The sequence below is a fragment of the Antechinus flavipes genome, chromosome 1, assembly GCF_016432865.1.
Source record: "Antechinus flavipes isolate AdamAnt ecotype Samford, QLD, Australia chromosome 1, AdamAnt_v2, whole genome shotgun sequence".
Classification (NCBI taxonomy): Eukaryota; Metazoa; Chordata; class Mammalia; order Dasyuromorphia; family Dasyuridae; genus Antechinus; species Antechinus flavipes.
Window position 1 is genome coordinate 62,790,535 of NC_067398.1, and position 10,031 is coordinate 62,800,565.

Below are 10,031 nucleotides of genomic sequence, written 5' to 3' on the forward strand. Positions count from 1 at the left end.
AGGTGATGTATGAGTTTGGTTTAAAAAAATATGTCAGAATTCAATAAACAAAAAGAAGGAAGAAAGACATACCAGATCCAGGGATTAGTGGAAGCAAAAATAAGCCAGGAAGGCAAAGAGTGTGTTTGTGGCACAGATTGGAGTCCAGTAATCCAGTAGAATGTATGGAAGGAATAGAAGATATAATGGAAGAAGTAGATGGACTCCAGATAAGAGACGGCTTTAAATGAAGGTCAGGTACCAAAAATTGGAATTTGATTTAATAACTTGTAAGGAGCCGTGTAGACTTTTGAGCAGATGAGGGAGATCATGACCAGATCTATGAAGCAGTTGGGCAGTTGAATGAAAGAGATACGATTGTAGTGGGATGACTGGTTAGGAGACTGTTAGAACAATCCTGGTAGGTGATGATGGAGGCCTGCACTAAGGTGGCAGCCGTAAGATTAGACAAGAGACAAGTTATTGATGATACTGATGAATTGAAGATATTGATGAATTAGACATGATCACTTCCCTTGAGGAGAATATGATGAATATTCAATCAACAAGTATTGATTAAGTGCTTCTTGTGTGTCAGGTACTATAAAAGGGACAGAATAATAACAAAAGACATGTGTCCCCTCCTCTCAAAGAGCTCACATTTAATGGGCATGGATCCACTGAAAGAGGATAAATGGAAGGGCTGGTGGCAGTGGGTGCAGAAGGTGGGATTTGAACTGTATGTTGAAGGAGACCTGGAAAACTAGGAATCATTGGTGAACAGTTAATAAGCCAGTAGCAGAGACTGGAAATGGATGGAATTTTATTTGCAAGGAATAGTAAACAGGCCAGAATAGAGGATTAGAAGAGGAGTAAAGAAGATTGTAAAGGTAGAAAATGTCAAGGCTGTGAATGATTTTAAATACCAAACATATTCAATTCTGGGGTAATAGGAAGCCATTGCGATTTATTAAATAGCATAATATACTAGAGGAAAAATACTTCAGTCCCTGAATAGAGAATGGGAGAGAGAGATGTGAGGCAGGGAAACCAGTTAGAAGACAGTAGTCTAGGTATCGTATAGGAGGGCTGTACAGGGAAAGTGCTGTGTCAGTGGAAAGAAGAGGATCTATATGAGAGATATTGTGAAAGTTAAAAAAAAAAAGAAATTTAAAAATAAGGATGAAATGGAGGTTATAAGTCTGGTGGCTGGAAGAATGTTTTTGATGGTGGTAGAAAGGTTCAAAAGGGAGGAATGTTTGGAAGAAGAATAAGGAGTTCTGTTTTGAACATTTTGAGTTTGAACTAATTACAGGACTTCCAGCTGGAGATAGCCAGATGCAATTGGCAGTATGGGACTGGATCTCAGAAGGGAGATTAGCTTCTATTCCAAGACATAGAGATCTAGAAAACACATGCATAAAAGCAGTAATTGAACCCATCGGTGCCAATGAGATCACCAAGCAGATAGTATAGAGGGAAAGAGAATAATGGTGAAACAAGATTTGAGTTAGAATGTGGGATTGGCATATTAATATGTCAATATTCCATGATTCATTAGTGTGGGCACTACTCCACCCAATAGTTTTCAATTAATATGTATTTATTAATTGCTAAAATTCTGACACTCTGCTAAGACATTAGAGAAAGACAAAAATGAAATAGTGTAGACCATAACTCCGCCATGCTTACCAGATGGTATCATGAGTGGCCAACCTTCTGGTCCCTCTAAACTTAGTTAAGGCTGGTCTTTTGGCAAAAGACGTGCAATCCTTTATGGAGTCTGTAGTTGGGTCTGATACATACCTAAGGAGAAGTATAAAGTGCTGGATAAATTGTTTCTAGCTGCGGAAATCAGAAGGCTTCACAGAGATGATATTTGATATGGGCCTTGAAGAATGGATAGATTATCAACAATTGGCTGTGGGGGAATGTGGAATCAGTCTGACTTTTCTCCTTTTCTTTTCCAACAGAAAACATCGTTCCCTTCCTGCAGTCATATGGTGTAAGAAATTCACCAAAGCCATGGCTTCTCTCTAAAGGCAAGGAGAAGGACATCAGTTTTTCCTAAGCAAACCTTCTCCTTCCATGTTTTTCCTGAGTGAACTCTCCTGGAGCACATATCATCATTACTCATTGGCACATGTACCTGAACACATTGTCTTAGATGGGTGGGGAGGGAGGGTAGGCATTTCATTCAGTGTGCAGAAGAAATCTTACTGGGACTCTGTCCTTTCCCTCTGGAAGAAATTTAACCCAACAAGCACTGACTATGTGCAAGGCACCAGACTGAGAACATAAAGACCCCAACTAAGATACTCCCTGCCTTCAGGAAGCTTCCATTCTACTAGGTGCCTGGCCACAGGATGGGCTGCCCTCTGAGAGACCAGAGAGTATTCTGAATGGCAGAATGCCTGTAAAATCACTGGACAATAAATAGAAGTTCTCTTTGTCAGTTCAGAAACCAGGGCTTTTCCATGTGTGGCTTGTCTGAGTCCCTATGGGCCCCCATCCTTGGCTGTTGGAGGCTGTCTCCCTAGAGGTGCTGAACAATTGGACAGATTTGGAGAATCAATCTCAGCATCCCTGTGCCTTCTGAATTCCTCATGCCACCGTGTACTTAAAAGAAAGTTAAAATGCTCTTAAAAATCAAGCTAGGACCTTTTGATCTTTAGCATCTCCCTTCCCCTAGTAGGAGCAGAAATTGGGCTCTTTTTTCCTTAGAAAGCAGCTTGTACCATACTAACCACAGAGTAGTCTTGGGTCCTGACCCACAGTATTTGCCAAAAGGCCTTCTTCCTTCATCCTGTTTCTGAGTCACTTCAAATGGGAGACTTGCCTTGGCTGGGCTGCCTCCATTCCTAGGTGAACGCTGGCACTCACCTCTTTGATGGCAGGTTCCCAGCTTCCTGTCTGTTGCTTTTCTTGTAGAAGCCCTCACTCCCAGGCTAGGCTCAGAAGAATTTTTACCTGTTTTTTAGGTTGGCTGAAACCTCTACACATAGGGATATTCTTTCATCCATGCAGGGCAACAAGAAAGAAAAAAGAAAACATCTGAATTATTTCTTGCTGTGGTTAAAAATGAATCTTTTCTGAAAGAAAATGTAATTGTAAATAAAGCTTCTCATACTCTTATTTCCCAAGGAAAGCCTTTTGGTGTTACTCTTCTTATGATACGTTGACTGACCCATCAGCGATTGGTTCCAGTAAGTGTTGGATATCAACATTCATGGAAAGGAAATCCAACTTTCTACTGCTACAATATATTAGGTTTTTTATGTACTAAGAAGAACCCCAGATTTAGCAGCAGATGACTTGGGTTTAAACCGAGCTTGGCTGCTATCTGTTGGAGGTTGGGCAAGTCATTTAAACTTTGGAGATTTCCATTTATTTGTGTATAAAGTTAGGACCTTGATCTAGTTTAGGGGTTTGTAACCATTTTTTTCCCATATAATATTTTTAAAGGCATAAAATACATAGGAAACTAATTGTGTTGAATTAATTAAAACAAGACCATGGATTCTAGGTCACTTAAGGATCCAAGCTCTCATTCTGAAATAATAATAATAATAGCTAGGATTTATATATCTCTTACTGTGTGTCAGACACTGTGCTAAAAGTTTTACAAACATTTTCTTATTTTATTTTCATAACAACCTTGGGTGATAGATGCTACTATCCCCATTTTGCAGATGGAGAAACTGAGACAGAGATCAAGGGACTTGCCCAGAGTCATAGCCAGTAATCTAAGGCCAGATTTGAATGGAAATCTTCCTGTTTCCAGACCTAGAGAGTTACTCGGTGTACCACTTCGCTGCTCCAGATTCTGGAGTCCTTACAAATGAAGATGATGTTACCCTTCCAATGATAGGAGGAAAAGGGAAGAGACATCTTAGAGTAACACTCTCTTCACCTACATCTTCAGGACAGGAAATGACTTGCTTGGTCCCTGGTTATAGATTATTTACAGCTATTAGCAGATTACAGCTGCTAGAAAGAGGCCAGCCAGAGCTATAGGATTCTCTCTCCCAGGAGTGGGAAACAATTATCCCTTTGGGATAATATGGTATAAGGTCTTTATATGAGACAGGCTCCTGAGTCTTCCTATTGCATTGTCTTCTGTGCATGCATTAAGTATTAGATCTGAAATGGATCTTAGAAATTACAATCCAAATCCTTTCATTGTACAGAGTAGGAAACAGAATAAAGGACATAACTTGTTCAAAATCAAGCAGCAAGCTAGTGACAAAGGTGGGGAAGATTGTAATGTCACTTTTTTTTTTTTTAGCCCAAATCTTTTATTAAGACTTGAAATTTCCCAAACAGATAGAACCTTTGTGTTCACATAAAAGAATTCCCAGCTCTCCTCTCAACCCTTTCCCGCTCTCTTTGATTTAATGCCACTTTGTTCCCTGGGATACGTCTCCACCATCATTGGCCATGAGCTTTTTTACTTCTGCCAAATTTGGCCCCTTGAGATTTCCTACTCTTTTTTCACTTTACAGGAAAGGGCTGATGAGAGAGGGGGGAGAGGAAGGGAAGGATTGGGAGAGCATTCAGGCTGCTCTTGGATTCTCAGTCCAAAGGAAGACTGCCACAAATTGTGGCAAAGGACCAGGTGTGCCCACATATAATAAAGATTTGACTCATAGGATTAGATAAAACAGATCCTTTCGTTATCCTGGGGAGGGAAGGGAATGCAGAGCCAGTATTTCACTACCTGCTGCCCTGGAAACATGTGGCTTGGTTATCCTATTACCTCTTCAGGTGAGTACAGAGGGATGGCTCTTAGTTATACTCAATTTGAGTTATGCCCTTGGAGAGAGAATGAGTTTACACCCCATCCACCCACCAGATTGAACAAGGGTGCTCTGGCCCTATCTACCCTGAGGGAATGTGCACTTGTGCCTCTTCTTTTTGGCCCTTCTTAGACCCTCCCCTTGATAGCACTTCACTCCATGGAGCTCAGCCTTAGAGGTTGCCCCTCAGCATGTCTTGGCTGGTTTCAGGCCTTTTGCAGCACAGGCAGGGGATAGACAATGCCTTGTGCCTCTAAGCTGAGCAGAAGCGGGATATCAGGTGGCTACAGGGAAGCTGATAAGCAAACAGTTTCAAAGTAAAGAGAAAATGATATGCTATGAGAAATGTATCCAGGAACAAGATGCCATAGGCCTGCTTAGACTCAGTACCTGAATTCTAGGAGCTGCTGCTGGTGTTCCCTGCACTGAGGAGCTGTGGCCAAGCCATCATCAGATGGTTTTGAAGGACTAAAGTTCAATGTTCAAGGCAATGTTCAAGCTTTCTGATCATCTCTATTCATAGGACATGACCCCATTGTTGCAGTGAAATTTTTAATGTATTTATTTTTTATTAAAGCTTTTTAGTTTCAAAATATATACATGGATAATTTTTCAACATTGACCCTTGCAAAACTTTATGTTCCAATTTCACTCCCCCTTCCAAGCCCTCCCCTAGATGACAAGTAATCCTATGTTAAATATGGTAAAAATATATGTAAAATCCAACATATGCATACATATTTATTCAATTATCTTGCTGCACAAGAAGTCAGATCAAAAAGGAAAAAAATTAGAAAGAAAATAAAATACAAGCAAATAAAAGAAAAAGTGAAAATGCTATGTTGTGATCCATACTCATTTCCCATAGTCCACTCTCTTCATCACAAGATTATTGGAAACGGCCTGAATCATCTTATTGTTGAGAAGAGCCACATCCATCAGAATTGATCATCGTATAATCTTGCTGTTGCCATGTACATTGATCTTCTGGTTCTGCTCATTTCACTTAATATCAATTAATGTCAGTCTCCCCAAGCCTCTCTGAAATCATTCTGGTGATCATTTTTTATAGAACAATAATATTCTATAACATTCAGATACCATGGCTTATTCAGCCATTCTCTAGCTGATGTGCATCCACTCAGTTTCCAGTTCCTTACCACTACAAAAAGGGTGCAGTGAATTTTTGATCTGAACACTTGGAGGCAAAAGATTTATTATTATCTTTGCAGCTGAAAAGGTAGCAATCCTGCATAAGAAACAGCCACAAGGGTCACATAAGTTCCAGAAGTGCAGGGAGATAGTGACAGCAATTGAACCTCAGATAGAGCACAACAGGCCTAGGAACATCACTTTAAATGCAAACATGTAACAAGCACTTACTATGTCCTGAGCATTCATTCCTAGACACGCCATAGAAGAAGACACTCCCTCCCCCGGTGGAATTTTTAGCTGTTTTTTCCCTTTTTTTGTTGACTTCTTTATTTGTTTTCTGTTGATCCTGCTTTGATCTCAAAGGTTCAAAATAAATCACTTGAAAAATAAAACATAATCCGTTATATGAGAAAATTCCAGGGCTCCTATAATTGTTCATGAGGATCCACACCATTTTCACCTTCAATTTTTAATCCCCCAAATCTTGGGTATGTATTTAATTAGCATATTATTATTGTTATTATTAGCTAACATTTATTATATTCTAGTTAGTCTTTAAGATTTTACATATATTATCTCATTTCATCTTCACACCACTCTATGAGTTAGGTGCTGTTATTATCCTCTTTTTACAGACTGCTTCAATCTCCACTCAGAGTTCACATCTCTTTCTGGAGATGAATAGTATGTTTCACCATGGGTTCCTTTGGAATTGTCTTAGAACATTGTCTTGATCAGGGTAGCTAAGTCTTTGACAATTAATTCATCCTCCTTATACTAATTTGCTTTTAACTATGTACAGTGTTCTTCTGTTTCTGTTCACTTTGCATCAGGTCATGTAAGTCTTTCCAGGTTTTTTCGGAAACCATCTTTTTACAATCTGATTGTAGAGTGTCCAGGAGAGCAAACAGTGTTCACAGCTGTGACTCTAGTTCTTTTCCCTACATACTTTATGAAACTAGATTAATTCCCCTGCTGGAAAAGTATAAAGACTTTTAGAAGCTAAAAATCTATGTTTGAATCTCAGCGTCATAACTGACTATGTGATTATGGACAGTTTTAGGAACCTCATTTTCTTCCTCTATAAAATGGGGAGAAGTCATATACTTCCTGTTTCACTGATTGGTTAAAAGAGCTTCAGAAAGTCATCTCATTAATCTCCATTTTACAGATGAAGAACCTGAATTCTAGAAAGGTGAAATGATTTGACTAAGGTTACATCAGTGGTAGAATTGGAATTTGAATCCAGGAATTTAAATGCTACCTCCAAATGTACTTCCTCTGTACTGTAATATATCAGCTCCTATTGAGATATAAGTTGCTATTCTCCCTTCTAGAGTGTTATTCCACTCTATTGTGGATAGAGTGCTGCATGTGGAGTCAGGGGATCTGGATTCAAATCATGACCCTCTGCATAACTTTGGAGTAGGTTCCTTCTCTTAAACCTCAATTTTCTCATCTGTAAAATGGGAATTTTATGAGGTGACTTTTTTTAAATTAAAGCTTTTTATTTTCAAAACATATACATGGATAATTTTTCAATAAATACCCTTGCAAAATCTTGTGTTCTAAATTCACTCACCTTTCTCCCCACCCTCCTCCTAGATGGAAAGTAATCCAATATGTTATACATATTAAAATATATGTTAAATCCAACATATGTATGCATATTTATACAATTATCATGCTACACAAGAAAAATCAGATCAAAAAGGAAAAAAAATGAGAAAAAAAACAAAATGCAGAGTGAAAATGCTATGTTGTGATCCACAGTCAGTTCCCACAGTCCTCTCTTTGGGTATAGATGTCTCTCTTTATCACTTAGCATGAGTTCATGTAAATCTCTCCAGGCTTCGCTGAAATCATCCTGCTGTTTCTTATAGAACAATAATATTCCATAACATTCATATACTATAACTCATTTAGCCATTCTCCAATTTATGGGCTTCCACTCAATTTCCAGTTTCTTGCCATTACGAAAAAGGGCTGCCACAAACATTTTTGCACATGTGGGTCTCTTTCTCTCCTTTATGATATATGAGATGAATTCTAAGGGTTCTTCCAGCTTAAATCTATAAGTTATGAAATCTATGACCTCTGGGCTGAATTTAATGCAACAACTGGCTGATCAATAAGCCAAAAAGGAAGAATGATCAGAGAAGCTGCTTTGCCAGTGAACTTTTGGGGATTTCCAATGAGGGAATCATCTGTCTGAGCAAGCTAGGACCAGTGCTCTATGTTTCCATCACAACTCTTACTCCATACTCCTGGTTTAGTCACTCTTCCATTGAAGGAAGTCATTACACAGACTCCATGGGAACAAGGCAGTCCTTTGAAAAATGAGTTTAGAAATACTCAAGAGGACAGATGTTTCATTGTGTTTAAGAGATGCATTTCCACTGAGAGAGAGAAGGCCTTATCCCACTGAATAAATTATCAACTCTTTGGGATTTGCTCGAGGAACAAAAAAAGCAATTTAGGACCATATTATGAATGTCAAGGGACTTTTTTTTCCTTGTTCAGTTCTACACACACACACATACACACACACACACACAATGCCATGCAACCTAAAAAGTCTTCATTGAATTACATTACCATAGAATCTAAGAAGGAGTCATCTAATATCCAACCAATCTCCAGAAGATGGATATTCATCTTCTGCTTGACAAGTACTTTTAGTGATGGAGAGTTCATTACCTTTTTTTTTCTTCCTTTTTTAATTTTTTAATAACTTTTTATTTACAGAACCCATGCCAGGGTAATTTTTTACAGCATTATCCCTTGCACTCACTTCTGTTCCGATTTTTCCCCTCCCTCCTTCCACCCCCTCCCCCAGAAGGCAAGCAGTCCTTTACATGTTAAATAGGTTACAGTATATCCTAGATACAGTATATGTGTGCAGAACCGAACAGTTCTCTTGTTACACCGGGAGAATTGGATTCAGAAGGTATAAATAACCCGAGAAGAAAAACAAAAATTCAAGCAGTTTATATTCATTTCCTAGTGTTCTTTCTTTGGGTGTAGCTGCTTCTGTCCATCATTTATCAATTGAAATGGAGTTAGGTCTCTTTGTCAAAGAAATCCACTTCCATCAGAATACATCATCAAACTGGCGAGACTTACATGAATTGATGCTAAGTGAAACGATCAGAACCAGGAGATCATTATATACCTCAACAACGATACTGTTTGAGGATATATTCTGATGGAAGTGGATCTCTTCAATAAAGAGAGTTAATTCAGATCAAAGATGGAAAAAATTTGTAACAAGAAAACTGTTCGGTTCTGCACACATATATTGTATCTAGGATATACTGTAACCTATTCAACATGTAAAGGACTGCTTGCCATCTAGGGGAGGGGGTGGAGGGAGGGAGGGGAAAAACCAGAACAGAAGTGAATGCAAGGGATAATGCTGTAAAAAAAATTACCCCTGGCATGGGTTCTATCAATAAAAAGTTATTTAAAAAAAGAAATTATATTAAAAAAAAGAATACATCCTCAAACAGTATCATTGTTGAGGTATATAATGATCTCCTGGTTCTGCTCATCTCACTTAGCATCAGTTCATGTAGGTCTCTCCAAGCCTCTCTGTATTCATCCTGCTGGTCCATTCCTTACAGAACAATAATATTCCATAACATTCATATACCACAATTTACTCAACCATTCTCCAATTGATGGGCATCCATTCATATTCCAGCTTCTAGCCACTACAAACAGGGCTGCCACAAACATTTTGGCACATACAGGTCCCTTTCCCTTCTTTAGTATCTCTTTGGGGTATAAGCCCAGTAGAAACACTGTTGGATCAAAGGGTATGCAGAGAGTTCATTACTTACAAAGCCATGTTGCCATATGCCTGTGCCATGGTTGAATACCTCTAATCAGGACCAGAAGAGCATTGACTTGGATCTGAAAGGAACCCTCAGAAGTCATCCAGTTCCTAGCTTCTTAAACTATGATTCATAACATCTTATTGGATCTCAAAACTGAATGGGGAGGTCACAAAATTTTGATTTATTGTCAGTAAATATCTGATTTGCATATTTATTTTATATACCTATAAATTCAGGGTCACATAAAATTTTTCCA

The 10,031-nt window shown here is 38.7% G+C and overlaps 1 protein-coding gene across 1 annotated transcript in view; it reads left to right on the forward strand.

The window, feature by feature from the left end:
- Window positions 1-3,127, forward strand: part of NINJ1 (ninjurin 1) — a 49,265-nt gene extending 46,138 nt beyond the window's left edge. Inside the window, exon 4 of the mRNA XM_051983936.1 lies at window positions 1,953-3,127. The gene's annotated coding sequence lies outside the window, so the exon portion shown is untranslated. The remainder of the gene's footprint in view (window positions 1-1,952) is intronic.
- The last annotated feature ends 6,904 nt before the right edge of the window (window positions 3,128-10,031 follow it).